This window comes from Nycticebus coucang, chromosome 2 (assembly GCF_027406575.1).
Source record: "Nycticebus coucang isolate mNycCou1 chromosome 2, mNycCou1.pri, whole genome shotgun sequence".
Classification (NCBI taxonomy): domain Eukaryota; kingdom Metazoa; phylum Chordata; class Mammalia; order Primates; family Lorisidae; genus Nycticebus; species Nycticebus coucang.
Window position 1 is genome coordinate 95,584,838 of NC_069781.1, and position 18,772 is coordinate 95,603,609.

Genomic DNA, 18,772 nt, shown 5'->3' on the forward strand with positions numbered 1-18,772 from the left:
CTCTGGTCTCCCTTCCTTCTAAACTCCTGCCATAGTCTATTACCATTCCCCCCAGACCTTGTCCAGGTTAAATCAGGCTGGGTCTGGGATGGGACTTCTAAAGCGTGGGATGACTGACAGGCAGCTCTAGAAACAGGACCCAGAAAATGGTGGGCTGAATGTGCAGCACTACCACAAATTCACTGGGTAACCACAGGCAAGACAATCCAAGGGATGTTGCTAGGAGCCTCCCAGGTCCAGTGTTCACATCTGCCTCTCTAGAGACTGATAAGCACACTGTTTCAGTGGATGGGAGTGCAAATTAAAACAGGCTGACTTTAATCAAAGATACCATCAACCAGGGATTTAAATTTTCTGAAACTATAATATGCTGGTTTATTTTCCTTTCTCTGAATAATCTGTATATTCAAAATGATTGAAATCGGGCATTATGATGCCTCTCTGTTACCTAGGAAGTAGGCTTTGATTAAATCCAGGCTGAGCATCAACACAGGGAGTTGTTTCAATCCAGCTTCACAGAATCTGAAGTGTAAAGTGTGGGCTGGTGCCAATTTCCTGATCTTCAATACCTCCAGCAGAGCTTCCCTCCAGCAACCTCTTTTGGATGCTACAGAAACAGAACTCCACTTTGTGGAAGAAGTGGATGTTTATGACCCAATCAGATGGTGCTGAAGGGAATGTCCCCAAACCATACGAGGTCTATGGTAGGACTTGCAAATTTAAATTCGCCAAGGGCACAGCAAAAACCAACACCAGTGGGTTATGGGAGATACTAAAGGTGGTGACAAAAATGAAAAAATGCAAACCCCATCTAAACAGAGCAGCCTCTACACAGTTTCAGACAATGCAGGAACACAACATACATCAAAAAAGGCTAGGTCAGTGCTTGTTCTCTAAGGGGAGACCATCAGCTTCAAGAACTGAAGGAATCTCCTAAAATGTTAGAAAGGATTTAAGACAATCTGGACACATGTGAGGTGATTTGGGAGGGCTCTCTAAATGAATGCTGTCAGGAAGCAGTTTTCTTTCTTTTCTTTTGAGGCTCTCACTGTCACCCAGGCTAGAATCCAGCTGGGTGAGCTGCAGCTCACTGCAACCTCCAACTCCTGGGCTCAAGTGATCCTCCTGCCTCCTAAGTAGCAGAGACTACAGGCGTACACCACAAAACAGCTAATTTTTCTATTTTTTAGTAGAGACGGGGTCTTTCTCTTGCCCAGGCTGATCTCAAACTCCTGAGTTCAAGCAATCTTCCCATCTCAGGCTCCCACAGTGTTCAGATTACAGGCATGAGCAACTGCAACTGGCCAAGTCATCTTTTTATTGTTGAGTCATATGATGAAAATTATCACATATACAACTTGCAAGTATTAGGTCCCATTCTGTGTGGGTTGGAAGGTTTCCCCTTTCTTGCTCACCTCCTCTAAAACGTTAAGTTTTTAACTTTGATAAAGTCTAGTTTACCTATTTCTCATTGGTTGCTTATACTTTTGGTGTCGTATCTAAGAAATCACTGCCTAATCTAAGGTCATGAAGATTTCCACCTGTTTTCTTCCATACTTTTTTTTTTTATTAAATCATATCTGTGAACATCATTGCAATCATGGAGCACGATACACTGGTTTGACACATTTTCATCACACTGGTTAACATAACTTTCCTGGCATATTCCAAGTTATTGTGTTAAGACATTTGCATTCTACATTTACTAAGTTTCACATATACCCTTGTAAGATGCACCGCAGGTGAAATCCCACCAATCACCCTCCCTCCACCTACCTCCCCTGTCCCTCTCCCCCTTCTCCATATGCTTAGGTTATAGCTTTCATGTGAAAGCCATAAATTAGTTTCATAGAAGGGATGAGTACCTTGGATACTTTTCTTCCATTCTTGAAATACTTTACTAAGAAGAATATGTTCCAGCTCCTTCCATGTAAACATGAAAGAGGTAAAGTCTCCATCTTTCTTTAAGGCTGCATAATATTCCATGGTGTACATATACCACAGTTTATTAATCCATTCGTGGATCGATGGGCACTTATGCTTTTTCCATGACTTAGCAATTATGAATTGGTCTGCAATAAACATTCTGGTACAAATATCTTTGTTATGATGTGATTTCTCCCATAAGTTTTATAAGCTTTAGCTTTTACATGTGTATCATAGATCTACTCTTAGTTTTTTAGTTAAGAATATGCATTTGAAAAACAAACCAAGGAGGAGACAAGATGGCTGACTGAAGCCAGCTTTCCACAGAGGCTCCCGTCCAGTAGGAGAGTTAAAGGACAAAAATTCAGCAAGTAACCTGGTGGATTTGAGCTGCACTAAGAGAGAAGGTTGAAGAATGCACATCAACCCCGCTGAGGTGAGCTGCGACCACAAGGATACAAACAAAAGGTACAAAATCCATCACCAAGCGGACGGGAGTCCCCTCCCCCATGAGAATAGCTCAGAGTACGCCACAAACAATCAGGCAGAGTTCAAAGGTCTTCCCACTACATGCCACGGGAGAGACCCTCTAAAAATTGGACCTACCTCCCCTACTAGGGTTCCACGGTGTCCTCCTGCCAGGCATAAAACTGTATATAGTGTCCACCTGGAATTCTGAGCTCCCAGCACTCCCCTTTACTCACACTGAGGTCTGGAGGCCAGTCCTGGTCAGCGGAGAGGGGACTGCACCGGAGTGGCAGTTCCCTGAGGCATAGTGCAACAGCCGTCTTTTGGTGACAGTACGGCCAGGCATAAAACTGTGTAAAGCTGTGTGTGTTCTCTGCCCGCAACCCCAGACTCCCAGCACTCCCCGCACTCCCCTCTGCTCTCGCTCCAAGGTCTGGAGGCCTGTCCCCCAGGGGTCCAGACTCTTGGGCGATTGCTCGAGGGGTGTAGACAGTGCTGGGCTGCAGCCGGTCGGTGCAGACTCTGGGGTATGGGAGCAGAGAGGACGGTTGGCCGGAAGGGAGCTACACCGGAGCAGCGGTTGCCTGAGCCATAAAACAGCAGCCCTCTTTTGCTAGCAATACGGCTTACTACCGAATATTCTGAAGCCACACCCCCTGACTCCCTGGGCAACCAGAGACTCTGAGTATAGGATTTGACTGAGGCTACTCCAACTTGCAAACCGGGGAAATTCCCAGGGCGGGACTGACCCAGAGGTCCGCTTTACTAAACCTAAGACGCACCTGGCCCTCAGGGGATCGTCAGCCTATAGACAATACAAGAGCAAAGACAAGCTGATTTGGAACTCAATTCAGCTTCTCTTCTGCAGGGGAACCGCAGAGTTGTTCTGTTCTGATCTGTCAGTAACACTAATCAGGGGCGAGACTGGACCTGAGTGAAAACCCCTCAACCTTCATCAAGTGCCCAAGGTTGTCAGGCCTCACCTCCTCCTGCTAGAGAGAGGCAGAGCGCAGCGGTCTGGCAGACTTCCTTGTGATTCAGGCAGGTGCAAACTCCTGGAGTACCGATTCACTAAAGGCAACTGGGTCAGCCAACTGCAGGGCTATCAGTGACTGGGTGTGACAGTGGTGCAAGGTGGGGAAGGAGGCAGCAACCTTCCCAGACTGATCTATTGGCTGGGTGGCTCCTCCTGACTCCACGCAGCACCGGAGCAAGCCACACCAGAGTAGTCACCAGAGCACTGTGATCCAGTTCCCAGAGACCTCTTAAACTCTCTCACCTGAGACAGGTGCAGACTGAGACAATTGATTTGGACATTTTTGAACTGAACCAATCGCCTGAGGACAAATCAGGTGGTGCCTGGGTGCATGGTGGTACGAAGGTTTGATTTTTCTTTTCCAATTGTTTGCCAGTGGTGGGTGGGGTGACTTCATTGCTGATATTTCTCCACAGCTGAGACTTCAATCCAGAGTATCTGTTTCACTAGGGTGGAACAGAAACCAGCTGAAAACAAGACAGAACCACTTAGCCCCACCACACCAGACAGGGCCCCAGTTTCTCAAGCCACAACACTGTACAGGCCCTCGACAAAGCCCCAAGGGAAAAAATCAGAGGGAGTAAAACAACCATGGGGCGGAATCAGAGGAAAAACTCTGGTAACATGAATAACCAGAATAGATCAACCCCCCAAAGAAAGATATGGCAGATGTAATTGAAGATCCCATTCATAAACAACTGGCTGACATGTCAGAAATCGAATTCGGAATTTGGATTGCAGACAAGATTAACAAAGTGGAATTAGGAATCCGAGGAGAAATGCAAAAGTTGTCTCAAGAATTTAACGAATTTAAAGACAAAACCACCAAAGACTTAGACACACTGAAGCAAGAATTTGCAGCCCTCAAAGATGTGAAAAATACAGTAGAATCCCTCAGTAACAGAATGGAGCAAGCAGAAGAAAGGATTTCTGACATTGAAGATAAAGCCTTTGAACACTCCCAAACTCTCAAAGAGGAAGAAAAATGCAGAGCAAAAATGGATCACTCTCTCAGAGAGCTCTGGGATAATTCGAAGAAGGTGAATATCCGAATCATAGGGGTTCCAGAAACAGATGAAGTGGCCTCGCTGGGCACAGAGGCCCTTCTGCATGAAATTATGAAAGAGAATTTTCCAGACATGCCTAGAGATTCTGAAATTCAGATAGCGGACAGCTTCAGAACACCAGCACGACTCAACCCCAATAAGACATCCCCCAAGCATATCATAATTAACTTCACTAAACTGAATATGAAGGAGAAAATCCTCAAAGCTGCCAGGAGAAAGAAAACCATTACCTTCAAAGGGAAGAATATTAGAATGACTGCAGATCTCTCTGCTGAAACTTTTCAAGCCAGAAGAGGTTGGTCACCGACTTTTAATCTCCTAAAGTAAAATAACTTTCAACCCTGGATCTTGTATCCAGCTAAACTGAGTTTCATTTATGATAGAGAAATTAAATACTTTAATGACATTCATATGTTGAAGAAATTTGCCATAACCAAAACAGCTCTTCAGGATATTCTCAGACCTATCATCCATAATGACCAACCCAATCCTATACCACAAAAGTAAACTCACTCAGAAACTTCGGCTCAAACTCCAACTTCCACACTGGCGAAAGGATCAAAAATGCCCGCTGGACTTTTGAAAAACTCAATACCCAAAACTTCACCAGACTTATCAATATTCTCCATTAATATGAATGGCTTAAACTGTCCTTTAAAGAGGCATAGGTTAGCTGACTGGATACAAAAACTCAGGCCAGATATCTGTTGCATACAAGAGTCACATCTTAACCTAAAACACAAATACAGACTCAGGGTGAAAGGATGGTCGTCCATATTTCCGGCAAATGGTAATCAGAAAAAAGCAGGTGTTGCAATTTTATTTGCAGATACAATAGGCTTTAAACTAACAAAAGTAAGGAAGGACAAGAATGATCACTTCATATTTGTTAAGGGTAATACTTAATATGATGAGATCTCAATTATTAATATCTATGCACCCAACCAGAATGCACCTCAATTTATAAGAGAAACTCTAACAGACATGAGCAACTTGATTTCCTACAGCTCCATAATAGTCAGAGATTTCAACACTCCTTTGGCAGTGTTGGATCAATCCTCCAACAAGAAGCTGAGCAAACAAATCTTAGATTAAACCTAACCATCCAACATTTGGATTGAGCAGACATGTACAGAACATTTCATCCCAACAAAACTGAATACACATACTTCTCATCAGCCCATGGAACTTACTCCAAAATCGATCACATCTTAGGTCACAAGTCTAACCTCAGTAAATTTAAAGGAATAGAAATTATTCCATGCATCTTCTCGGACCACCATGGATTAAAACTTGAGCTGAGTAACAACAGGAATCTGCATACCCATACAAAAACATGGAATTTAAATAACCTTATGCTGAATGATAGCTGGGTCAGAGATGAGATTAAGAAAGAAATCGCCAACTTTTTGGAACAAAACAACATTGAGGACACGAACTATCAGAACCTCTGGGACACCACAAAGGCAGTTCTAAGAGGGAAATTTATAGCACTGCAAGCCTTACTCAAGAGAACGGAAAGAGAGGAAGTTAACAACTTAATGGGACATCTCAAGCAACTGGAAAGGGAAGAACATTGCAACCCCAAACCCAGTAGAAGATAAGAAATAACCAAAATTAGAGCAGAATTAAATGAAATTGAAAACAAAAAAATTATACAACAGATCAATAAATCAAAAAGCTGGTTTTTCGAAAAGGTCAATAAAATAGATAAACCTTTGGCCAACCTAATCAGGAAAAAAAGAGTAAAATCTCTAATCTCATCAATCAGAAACAACAAAGACGAAATAACTCAGAAATCCAAAAAATCCTTAATGAATATTACAAGAAACTGTTTTCTCAGAAATATGAAAATTTGAAGGAAATTGATCAATACTTGGAAGCATATCACCTTCCAAGACTTAGCCAGAATCAAGTGGAAATGTTGGACAGGCCCATATCAAGTTCGGAAATAGCATCAAACATACAAAACCTGCCTAAAAAGAAAAGCCTGAGACCAGATATTTTCACGTCAGAATTCTACCAAACTTTTAAAGAGGTATTAGTACCTATATTATTCAACCTGTTCCAAAAGGTAGAAAAAGAAGGAAGACTACCTAACACATTCTATGAAGCAAACATCACCCTGATCCCCATACCAGGAAAAGACCCAACAAGAAAAGAAAATTATAGACCAATATCACTAATGAATATAGATGCAAACATATTCAACAAGATCCTAACAAACAGAATCCAGCAACACATCAAACAAATTATACATCATGACCAAGTCGGTTTTATCCCAGGGTCTCAAGGCTGGTTCAATATACATAAATTTATAAATGTAATCCAGCACATAAACAAATTAAAAAACAAAAACCATATGATTCTCTCATTCGATGCAGAAAAACCTTTTGATAATATGCAGCATCCCTTCATGATCAGAACACTTAAGAAAATCGGTATAGAAGGGACATTTCTTAAACTGATAGAGACCATCTACAGCAAACCCACAGCCAATATCATATTAAATGGAGTTAAATTGGAATCATTTCCACTCAGATCAGGAACCAGACAAGGCTGCCCATTGTCTCCATTGCTTTTTAACATTGTAATGGAAGTTTTAGCCACCGCAATTAGGGAAGAAAAGGCGATCAAGGGTATCCATATAGGGTCAGAAGAGATCAAACTTTCACTCTTCGCAGATAATATGATTGTATATCTGGAAAACACTAGGGACTCTACTACAAAACTCTTAGAAGTGATCAAGGAATACAGCAGCATCTCAGGTTACAAAATCAACATTCATAAATCGGTAGCCTTTATATATACCAATAATAATCAAGTTGAAAAAACAGTTAAGGACTCTATCCCATTCACAGTAGTGCCAAAGAAGATGAAATATTTGGGAATTTATCTAACAAAGGACGTGAAAGATCTCTATAAAGAGAACTATGAAACTCTGAGAAAAGAAATAGCTGAAAATATTAACAAATGGAAAAACATACCATGCTCCTGGCTAGGAAGAATCAACATTGTTAAAATGTCCATACTACCCAAAGCAATATATAATTTCAATGCAATCCCTATTAAAGCTCCACTGTTATACATTAAAGATCTTGAAAAAAAAATACTTCGTTTTATATGGAATCAGAAAAAACCTCGAATAGCCAAGACATGACTCAGAAATAAAAACAAAGCAGGAGGAATTACGCTACTGGTCCTCAGACTATACTACAAATCTCTAGTGATCAAAACAGCATTGTACTGGCACAAAAACAGAGAAGTAGAAATCTGGAACAGAATAGAGAACCAAGAGATGAACCCAGCTACTTACCGTTATTTAATCTTTGACAAGCCAATTAAAAACATTCAGTGGGAAAAGATTCCCTATTTAACAAATGGTGCTGGGTGAACTGGCTGGCAACCTGTAGAAGACTGAAACTGGACCCACACCTTTCACCATTAACTAAGATAGACTCTCACTGGATCAAAGATTTAAACTTAAGACATGAAACTATAGGGGCGGCGCCTGTGGCTCAGTAGGTAGGACGCCGGCCCTTATACCGCGGGTGGCGGGTTCAAACCCGCTCCGGCCAAAACTTCAACCAAAAAATAGCCGAGCGTTGTGGCGGGTTCCTGTAGTCCCAGCTACTCGGGAGGCTTAGGCAACAGAATCGCTTAAGCCCAGGAGTTGGAGGTTGCTGTGAGCTGTGTGTGGCCATGGCACTCTACCGAGGGCCATAAAGTGAGACTCTGTCTCTACAAAAAAAAAAAAAAAAAGACATGAAACTATAAAGATACTAGAGGAGAGTGCAGGGAAAACCCTTGAAGAAATCCGTCTGGGCAAGTATTTTATGAGGAGGACCCCCGGGGCAATTGAAGCAGCTCCAGAAATACACTACTGGGACTTGATCAACTAAAAAGCTTCTGCACAGCCAAGAATACAGTAAGTAAAGCAAGCAGACAGCCCTCAGAATGGGAGAAGATATTTGCAGGCTATGTCTCCGACAAAGGTTTAATAACCAGACTCCACAGAGAACTCAAACGCATTAGCAAGAATAGAACAAGGGATCCCATTGCAGGCTGGGCAAGGGATTTGAAGAGAAACTTCTCTGAAGAAGACAGGCACGCGGCCTTCAGACATATGAAAAAATGCTCATCATCTTTAATCATCAGAGAAATGCAAATCAAAACTACTTTGAGATACCATCTAACTCCAGTGAGACTAGCCAATATCACAAAATCCCAAGACCAGAGATGTTGGCGCGGATATGGAGAAAAGGGAACACTTTTGCACTGCTGGTGGGAATGCAAATTAATACATTCCTTTTGGAAAGAGATATGGAGAACACTTAGAGATCTAAAAATAGACCTGCCATTCAATCCTGTAATTCCTCTACTGGGCATATACCCAGAAGACCAAAAATCACATCATAACAAAGATATTTGTACCAGAATGTTTACTGCAGAACAATTCATAATTACTAAGTCATGGAAGAAGCCCAAGTGCCCATCGATCCACGAATGGATTACTAAATTGTGGTATATGTACACCATGGAATATTAGGCAGCCTTAAGGAAAGATGGAGACTTTATCTCTTTCATGTTTACATGGATGGAGCTGGAACATATTCTTCTTAGTACAGTATCTCAAGAATGGAAGAAAAAGTACCCAATGTACTCAGCCCTACTATGAAACTAATTTAGGGTTTTCACATGAAAGCTATAACCCAGTTACAACCTAAGAACAGGGGGAAGGGGGAAAGGGAGTGGAGGGAGGGGGGAGGTTGGTAGAGGGAAGGGGATTGGTGGGATTACACCAGCGGTGCATCTTACAAGGGTATATGTGAAACTTGGTAAACAGTCTGTGAAGCTAGTGAATGATGCCCCATGAATATATCAATGTACACAGCTATGATTTAATAAAAAAAAAAAATGTAAAAAAAAAAAAGAGAAAAGAAAAACAAACCAAAAAAAAGGAATATGCATTTGAACAAGAACCCAGGTGATTTGTATGCACAACTAAAGTTTGGATGCACTGCCTTAAATCACTAATAAATTTCTATTTTCTTAAAATCAGTGGTTTTCAACTCCAGAAGCATATTACAATCACTTTGGGAGTTAAGCCTATGCATAACAGATATAACAATTCCACTTAATCTGGGGTGGACTTATTTTGTAATTTCTTTAGTTGATTCTAATGTGAAGCAAGGTTTGAGAACTACTAGTGCTTCGCTGATTAACTTTTGTACGCTTCAACTAATTCTTCACCTTCATGAGGATACCCACAAATTATCACCATCCATTTCCCTGTTTAATCATTTTACGTCTTTCTCACTTGGAAAGAAATCCTTACCATCATTTATACATCCTTTCTGTATGGATTTCACACCCATGCCATTGTTAAGCTGGTTTGTACCAACTGTTTGTGATGCTGAGACTTCAACAGTGCCACATTAGACTGGAATCAATGTCTACAGCATACATATTATAAAGTAGGCTTGGTGTTTCTGGATATGACACAAAGCATATCTTCAACAGAGGATGGGAGTCAAATTGGATGAGGTGAAATAGAAATAAGAGGAAATAGAGAACCTCAAGTGTTCTGGAAAAATCGAGGATCTCAAGTTGGTCAAAAGCAAGGGTCCTCAAACTGCGGCCCATGGGCCACATAAGGCGGTGTGATTGTATTTGTTCCCGTTTTGTTTTTTTACTTCAAAATAAGATATGTGAGGCTGCATCTGGCTCCCACTCCCACAGCCATCGCAGTACATTGAGCTCCATAGAGACAGCGCCGGGGCAAGTGAGAGCCAGATGGGCACTGAGCGACTCTGTGCCTCGCTGAGGAAAAATAACTAAACATGGGCAATGGAGATCCTAAGAAGTTGAGAGGCAAAATGTCATCATATGCATTCTTTGTGCAAACTTGTCGGGAGGAGCACAAGAAGAAGCACCCAGATGCTTCAGTCAACTTCTCAGAGTTTTCTAAGAAGTGCTCAGAGAGGGGAAGACCATGTCTGCTAAAGAGAAAGGAAAATCTGAAGATATGGCAAAGATGGACAAAGCCCGTTATGAAAGAGAAATGAAAACCTATATCCCTCCTAAAGGGGAAACAAAAAAGAAGTTCAAGGATCCCAATGCACCCAAGAGGCCTCCTTCGGCCTTTTTCTTGTTCTGTTCTGAGTATCGCCCAAAAATCAAAGGAGAACATCCTGGCCTATCCATTGGTGGTGTTGCAAAGAAGCTGGGGGAGATGTGGAATAACACTGCTGCGGATGACAAGCACTCTTATGAAAAGAAGACTGCAAAGCTGAAGGAAAAATACGAAAAGGATATTGCTGCATACCGAGCTAAAGGAAAGCCTGATGCAGCGAAAAAGGGAGTCGTCAAGGCTGAAAAAGTCAAGAAAAAGAAGGAAGAGGAGGAAGATGAAGACGAAGATAAAGAAGACGAAGATGATGAATAAGTTGGTTGTAGCACAGTTTTTTTTTCTTGTCTATAAAGCATTTAACCCCTTGTACACAACTCACTCCTTTTAAAGAAAAAAATTGAAATGTAAGATTGTGTAAGATTTGTTTTTAAACTGTACAGTGTCCTTTTTTGTACAGTTAACACACTACCGAATGTGTCTTTAGATAGCCCAGTCCTGGTGGTATTTTCAATAGCCACTAACCTTGCCTGGTACAGTCTGGGGGTTGTAAATTGGCATGCAAATTTAAAGCAGGTTCTTGTTGGTGCACAGCACAAATTAGTTATATATGGGGATGGTAATTTTTTCTTTTTTTTTTTTTTTTTTTTTTTTTTTTTTTTATTGTTGGGGATTCATTGAGGGTACAATAAGTCAGTTACACTGATTGCAATTGTTAGGTAAAGTCCCTCTTGCAATCATGTCTTGCCCCCATAAAGTGTGACACACACTAAGGCCCCACCCTCCTCCCTCCATCCCTCTTTCTGCTTCCCCCCCCATAAACTTAATTGTCATTAATTGTCCTCATATCAAGATTGAGTACATAGGATTCATGCTTCTCCATTCTTGTGATGCTTTACTAAGAATAATGTCTTCCACTTCCATCCAGGTTAATACGAAGGATGTAAAGTCTCCATTTTTTTTAATAGCTGAATAGTATTCCATGGTATACATATACCACAGCTTGTTAATCCATTCCTGGGTTGGTGGGCAGTTAGGCTGTTTCCACATTTTGGCAATGGTAAATTGAGCTGCCATAAACAGTCTGGGGATGGTAATTTTTTCATCTTCAGTTGTCTCTGATGCAGCTTATACGAAATAATTGTTGTTCTGTTAACTGAATACCACTCTGTAATTGCAAAAAAAAAGTTGCAGCTGTTTTGTTGACATGAATGCTTCTAAGTAAATACAATTTTTTTATTAAAAAAAATAAGATATGTGCAGTGTGCATAGGAATTTGTTCATAGTTTTTTTTTAACCTATTGTCCGGTCCTCCAATGGTCTGAGGGACAGTGAATTGGCCCGCTGTTTAAAAAGTTTGAGGACGCCTGGTCAAGAGCATGGTCGGTAAACAGCAATATTTTAGCATCTAGTTATTAAATTCTCTGTGAGGCATTATTTGTTGGTCTTTCTGGGATTTTCTTGATGAGGAGAGGTGGGAATAGATAAAACATTACAGCCTTCCATTTGCAAATCTAGGACCACAGAAACAATTACAAATTGAACCTTCCACAATAAACAAAAATAACTCTAAAGGATCCATGACCTAAATATACAAGCTAAAACTGTAAAACTCTTAAAAAGCATACAGAAAAGTCTCTATGATCTTATATTTAGTACTATGTTGTTAGCTATGACACCAAAAACATAAGCAACAAGAGAAAAAAAGAAAAGTTAGACATAGATAAAACTTTTGTGCAAATGACATCAAGAAAGTGAAAAAACCCATAGAAGTAGTTCTGCAAATCATAATCTGATTAAACATTTACTATCTAGAACATAAAAAGAAATCCTACAACTCAACAACATAATTAAAAATGGGCAGTGGACTCGAATAGACATTTCTCCAAAGAAGATACATGAATGGCCCATAAACATTTAAAAAGATGCTCAACATCATGAAGTCATTAGGGGAATGCAAGTCTGAACCACAAATGAGATACATCCAACAGGATGGCTGTTAACTTTTTTTAAAAAGGAGAGGGGGAATTAAGCTTGACAAGGGTCTAGATCAGGGGTCCTCAAACTATGGCCCATGGGCCACATGCGGCCCACCGTGGACATTTATCTGGCCCACTGGGTGTTTTTGCCACAGCTGCCTGTCCTGCTTAGCAGCTGATTTGTCCCAGGCCACAGTGTGCATGTGTGGAATGTGTGCCAACTCTCTGACTCCGCTCCTTCTGTCTCTCCCCTCCATTAGCAGCCCACTCATCCAGGCCCGCAGTGCGCATGTGTGGAATGTGTGCCAACACTCTGACTCCACTCCTTCTCTCTACCTCTCCCTGCTGGGTATTTTTGCCCTCCTGCTTAGCAGCCCTCTCATCCCGCCCGCAGTGCGAATGTGTGGAATATGCCCCCACACTCTCTGACTCCCCTCCTTCTCTCTGTCTCTCTACTCCTCCTCTCAGTCTCTGGTGTAATGGGAGGAGTCACCAGGTTGCCTGTGCAAAGCCTGCTGCTGCCTAAGGACCGAGGTAGGAACAAGTTAGGATTTAATTTTTTTTTTTTTTTGAAGTTAGGAGGTCTATATATATATATATATATTTTTTTTTTTTGCAGTTACTAGGGCCTTTTTTTTTTTTTTTTTTGCGGTTGGGGGGGGGGCGTTTTCCTGAAGTTAGGAGGTCTTTTTTTTGCAGGTGGGGTGCCTTTTTTTTTGAAGTTAGGAGAGCCTTTTTTTTTTTTAAGTTGATTAGTTGGTTGGGGGTGGTTTCTAGGGGGGTTGCATCACAGTGATAATGCAAATAGCACCTAGTGTCAATGCAAATAGTCAGTGCTCAGTGGTAATGCAAATTGTTAGCACACAGTATTAATGCAAATTGTCAGCAGTCAAGTGTCATCGCAAATGGTCAGCGGTCAATGTTAATGCAAATGGTCAGTGCTCAGTGTTATTGCACAGGGGTCCCAAACTGGTAATCTGCCTAGGGCCCCATGGGAACTTAACCCAGCTCTGCAGACAGCCGAGGAGTAGGAAACCCAATTTAACTGACAGTAAGTGCATTTATATTGATTGCTATTCAGTTGTGTATGATGTTGTATGTTGTGTGCTGTGTAAGCCCCGGTTCACCCTGTTGCTATCTCTGAGCAGTGCAAGTTCACCCATATGCTTGTATGGCTGAACTTGCATTAGATTCGGAAGAAAAAAAGGCATACATGCCTTCTGTTTTCCTGCAGTGGAATCTGATCACATGGGTCGTCTCACCCATGCGATCAGATTCCTGTGCGAGTTCACAGATCGCAGTGGGTTCGCACAGGGTAGCGTGAACTGGAAAGGTGGTGGAGGAACTGGCTCTGTAATCATGCCTGTTCCTACACCACACCAATGTAAGCCTGAGGTAAAAGCGGAGTTCCACCATATGGGCACTGGAGGCTGAAATGATGTGGACTGGCAAGGCTGCATTGATGGGCACTGATCAGACTGCATTGATGGGCAGTGCAGTCTATATGTCTCTGTGTGGGCAAAGTTATTGCTGGTATATTGTTTTTGGAGCACTGTATATATATATATTGGTATTTTACTAATAGCAATTTGGAATCCCTAGGAAACAATGATACCAAGAAAGAGAAAAATTGACTCAGAGCGTAGGATATTCAAAGAACAGTTGACTTATGATTACTAGTTTTCATACAGTACAAGAAAAGAGCTGTGTGTTTGATATGCCAGAATATAGTGTCTGTGTTCAAAGAATACAATTTGCGTCGACACTATCAAACTCAACATAAAGATAAATATGATTGGTCGGAGAAGTGAGAAAAGATAAATATTAAAACTGAAATATACATTGACAACTCAGTAAAATACTTTTGTGAAGCAGAAACAGCTAAATATTTCATCACTGCAAGCAAGTTTTCAAGTTGCCAAGCTGATAGCGTACACTGGCAGACCATTCGTGGAGGGAGAATTTGTTAAAGAATGCCTTCTTTCTGTTGCCAAAGAGATGTGTCCAGAGAAGGCTGGACTCACTGTATTTAGTAAAGTGAGTCTTTCAGGACCCTCAATCACACGAAGGATTAAAGAAATGGGAGGCAATTTGCATCAGCATTTGCAAAACTCCACAAAAAAAACTTTCCTATTTTTCCTTGGCACTCGACGAAAAGTAATGATGTTTGTGATTCTGCACAACTTCTAATTTTTATTCATGGGACGAATGACTATTTCAAAGTCACAGAAGAGCTTGCTGCACTGCAAAGCAGTGGAACAACTACAGGAGAGGATATTTATGAAAAAGTTTGCCAAACTGAATAGTTTGGAGCTGGACTGGACAAAACCAGCCAGTGTGACAACTGATGGTGCTCGTAGCATGGTGGGGTCTAAGAAAGGAGTAATTGCTAGCATTAACCAAGAGATGGACAAACATAACTATTCTCATCCAATAGTCATACACTACCTCATCCACCAAGCGCTATGTAGTAAATCACTGAAGTGGGACTGTTATGAAAACTGTGGTATCTTGTGTTAATTTCATTAGCGATAATGCACTAAACCACAAACAATTTCAGGAATTTCTGTCTAAATGTTGCCTGTGAAGATGTTCCGTACCACACAGAAGTCCACTGGCTGAGTCAAGGGAGAGTTCTGAAACATTTCTATGAGTTACTTCCACAGATAACAACTTTTCTACTTTCAAAAAACAAAGAAGTACCAGAGCTCAGTGATGCAGAATGGAAATGGCATCTTGCCTTTCTGACAGATGTAACAGAGCTACTCAACAGTTTCAATGTGCAACTTCAAGGAAAGGGGAAGCTCAACTGTGATATACAATCACACGTGAAAGCATTTGAAGTAAAATTAGGCCTCCTCATCAAACAAATGGAGGAAAATTTCTATCTCCCAAAAACTCAAAATCTGTTAGTAGAAAATCCATTGGTTGCATTCCCAAATAAAACATGTGTGGATTCACTGGAAAAGTTGCAAAAGGAGTTCCAATTTAGATTTAAAGAGCTTCATCTCCATGAACAGGACATAAAACTTTTCCGTAACCCATTTTCTATTGACATTGAAAGTGTGGATACGATTTACTAAATGGAACTGGCTGAACTGCAGAATTATGACTCTCTGAAAGACGCATTTAAGTCAAGCAGCCTTCCTAATTTCTATGCATCTCTCCCCTCTGAGACATATCCTAATCTCAGGAACCATGCACTCAAAATGGCAACCATCTTTGGCAGCACTAATGTCTGTGAACAGACGTTTTCCAGAATGAAACATCTGAAATCTCCAACCAGATCTAGACTAACTGATGCACACTTGCATCACTTGTTATGACTAGCAGTGACAAATACGGAACCGGACATTGACCATCTCATTAGCCAAAAGCAGGCCCATGGTTCCCAGTGAAATACTGGTAAGTTTGTTGATTTAACTTTACTTGTTCTTCATTTTAAATATTGTTATTTGTTCCCGTTTTGTTTTCTTACTTCAAAATAAGATATGTGCAGTGTACATAGGAATTTGTTCATAGTTTTTTTTAAACTATAGTCCGGCCCTCCAATAGTCTGAGGGACAGTGAACTGGCCCCGTTTAAAAAAAGTTTGAGGACCCCTGGTCTAGATAAACTGGGACTCATACACTGCTAGAGGGAATGTAAATGGTACAGCCACTATAGGAAATAGTTTGAAAGTTCCTCAAAAAATTAAAAACTGAATTAGCATTATGACCCAGCAATTCCACTCCTAGATATATATTTGTAAGAACTAAAAACAGAAACTCAAAACTTGTCCACTAATATTCATAATAGGCAAATGGTGTTAAGTGTCCACCAACAGATGAAAATAGTGACATAAACATACAATGAACAGACAGTTCAAAAGACATGTAACAACATGAATGGACCTTGAAAACATACCAAGTGAAACCAGCCAGACACAAAAGGCCATATATTGTATGACTGATTCCATTTATATGAAATGTCCAGAACAGGTAAAGCCACAGACATAAAGCAGATTTAGTGAAGGAAACGAAGACCAAAAATCACATTATAACAAAGATATTTGTACCAGAATGTTTATTGCAGAACAATTCATAATTGCTAAGTCATGGAAAAGCCCAAGTGCCCATCGATCCATGAATAGATTAATAAATTGTGGCATATGTACACCACGGAATATTAGGCAGTCTTAAAGAAAGATGGAGACTTTATCTCTTTCATGTTTACATGGATGGAGCTGGAACATATTCTTCTTAGTACAGTATCTCAAGAATGGAAGAAAAAGTACCCAATGTACTCAGCCCTACTGTGAAACTAATTTAGGGCTTGCACATGAAAGCTATAACCCAGTTACAACCTAAGAATAGAGGGAAGGGGGAAAGGGAGGGGAGGGAGGGGGAGGTGAGTAGAGGGAAGGAGATTGGTGGGATTACACCAGCGGTGCATCTTACAAGGGTGTATGTGAAACTTGGTAAATGTGGAATCTAAGTGTCTTGGCACAGTAACTGAGAGAATGCCAGGAAGGCTATGTTAACCAGTGTGATGAAAGTGTGTCAAACGGTCTGTGAAGCTAGTGAATGATGCCCTATGATCATATCAATGTACACAGCTATGATTTAATAAAAAAAAAATAAATAAAAAATAAAGAAAGATGGAGACTTTACCTCTTTCATATTTACATGGATGGAGCTGGAACATATTCTTCTTAGTAAAGTATCTCACGAATAGAAGAAAAAGTATCCAATGTACTCAGCCCTACTATAAAACTAATTTATGGCTTTCATATGAAAGCTGTAACCCAGTTATAACCTAAGAATATGGGGAAAAGGGAGAGAGAAGGGAACTCAGTGGGGAGGATGGGCGGAGGGAGGGTGATTGGTGGGATCACACCTACGGTGCATCTTACAAGGGTACATGTGAAACTTAGTAAATGTAGAATATAAATGTCTTAACACAATAACTAAGAAAATGCCAGGAAGGCTATGTTAACCAGTGTGATGAAAATATGTCAAATGGTATATAAAACCAGTGTATGGTGCCCCATGATCGCATTAATGTGCCCAGCTATGATTTTTTTAAAAAAATTAAAAAATAAAGCAGATTTAGTGGTTGCCAGGGGGTAGGGGCAAGGAGGAATACAGAGTGAATACTTAATGGCTACAGGGTTTCTTTTGGGTAAATGAGGAAATTCTAGATGATGGTGATGGCTATACAGCCCTGTGAATGTCTTAAAGCCACTGAATTGTACTCTAGTTACTATGATAAATTTTATGTGTATTTTTATGCAATTTTTTTTTTAAACAGAGAAAGCCACAGGCCTTCATTATCACACAGCAGACTAGAACACATGCTTCCCTTGGGACAGACTGTTTCCCAAAGAAAACTTAAGTATACTGTCAAGTATACTGAGTTCCTTCTACAACAATCAACAGCAGCTGTGTCACTACTCTTAGAAAGGGGTTAGAAGTTGTGAATAAGTGTGTTCCTCCAAAATGTTCCTCCTTCTAGGATTACAGTGTGTGGGCGATTAAGATGGTCACAAATTCTCTGACATCCTTCCCATCAAGCAGCGGGGCCTACAACCCCTCTTAAATTTGGGTAAGTTTGACTGCTTAATCCATAGAATGTGGGAGAAGTGACCCTGAGCCAATTTTGGGCCCAGGACTTAAAATACTGGTGGGCATTATCTTTATTGAAATACTTGCTCTGAAACCCAACCCTTGTGTTGTAAGGAGGCACAAGCCTGTGGAAAGGCCCACGTGGAGAGAACTGACACCTAGCGCACTCCCAGATAAAAGCATGCACTCATTGAACAATCACAGGAACAAGCTCTCTTGAAGGTAAATTCTCCAGACCCACACAAGTTGCTCCAGCTGTTCACCAAGCCCTGCCAAAACTGCTCACTCATGAACAAAATAAATGATTTTGTTCTAAGCCACCAGGCTGTGAAGTAATTTGTTATGAAGCATTAGATAACCACAACACAGTGGGAACTCCCACCTCTTTCTGGGAATTAGAAGGATAGAGATATGTCTGAATAACTTTTTAAAGAATCTAGCTTAAATGCACAAGTGATTACTGTATATCCCCTTAAAATCAGGCTCCACACTCAGCTTTGGTCTTTCGAAGGAAACTACACTGCAGCTCCTATATGTGCCTAGCCCTACTCTAAGCAAAG

At 40.9% G+C, this 18,772-nt stretch overlaps 1 pseudogene; it reads left to right on the forward strand.

Moving 5' to 3' along the window:
• The first annotated feature begins 9,809 nt into the window (after positions 1 to 9,809).
• Positions 9,810 to 10,961, forward strand: LOC128569325 (high mobility group protein B1-like; annotated as a pseudogene).
• Positions 10,962 to 18,772: the final 7,811 nt, after the last annotated feature.